The 734-nt window shown below is 51.2% G+C and overlaps 1 protein-coding gene across 3 annotated transcripts in view; it reads right to left on the bottom strand.

Annotated features, from left to right (window-relative positions):
• Positions 1-734, bottom strand: part of myt1lb (myelin transcription factor 1-like, b) — a 173988-nt gene that overhangs the window by 69613 nt on the left and 103641 nt on the right. The window lies entirely within an intron of this gene.

Below are 734 nucleotides of genomic sequence, written 5' to 3'. Positions count from 1 at the left end.
CACCTGTGTAATCTGGGCTGTGGGCTGCAGCCTAGTTGGATGTTTCCTTTTTGAAACATGATTTATTAACACCACTGTGTGGCGCTCCTCCCCCCTAACGGTGTGGGACTTTATGATCGGCCATAAATGTTTCAGTGAAAACATTTCTGTCCCCAAGGGGGCGCATGTCAGAAAATAATTGACAACCACTGCACTAACCCAACGTCACTCGGCCCACGTCTCTCTAACGTTCTGATCAAAACCTCAACGCGTCGTAGGTCGTGGACGTCGTAGGTCGTGGACGTCGTAGGACGTGGGCGTCTGAAGGAAGTGAGGACACACGGGCTTGTGTGGACGTCGTCAGCTGTTCACGGTTCAATGAAGTTGTGAAACGCCGGCTTCAGTACGAGGTTGAATCCTGAAGTGTTGGAACCTGGTTGTGGTCCAGTATGGTTGTGGTCCGTATGGTTGTGGTCCGTATGGTTGTGGTCCAGTATGGTTGTGGTCCGTATGGTTGTGGTCCAGTATGGTTGTGGTCCAGTATGGTTGTGGTCCGGTATGGTTGTGGTCCAGTATGGTTGTGGTCTAGTATGGTTGGGGTCCACTACTGCAGCCTAAGTGGACCTCCTCACCAAAACGTTGGATCATTTTACAGGTGTGGAATAATCTTGAAGCTACAGACGGTCAGTCTTCCTGCCCTTCTACGTCTCATGACTAAAACTGTCTGTGAAAAGGTCACCGGGGGTCGGGGGTCG

The sequence above is a fragment of the Cynoglossus semilaevis genome, chromosome 1 (genome assembly GCF_000523025.1).
Source record: "Cynoglossus semilaevis isolate Cse_v1.0 chromosome 1, Cse_v1.0, whole genome shotgun sequence".
NCBI classification, from domain to species: Eukaryota; Metazoa; Chordata; class Actinopteri; order Pleuronectiformes; family Cynoglossidae; genus Cynoglossus; species Cynoglossus semilaevis.
The sequence above is the reverse complement of the archived record's forward strand: the minus strand, read 5'-3'. Positions and strand labels throughout refer to the sequence as shown.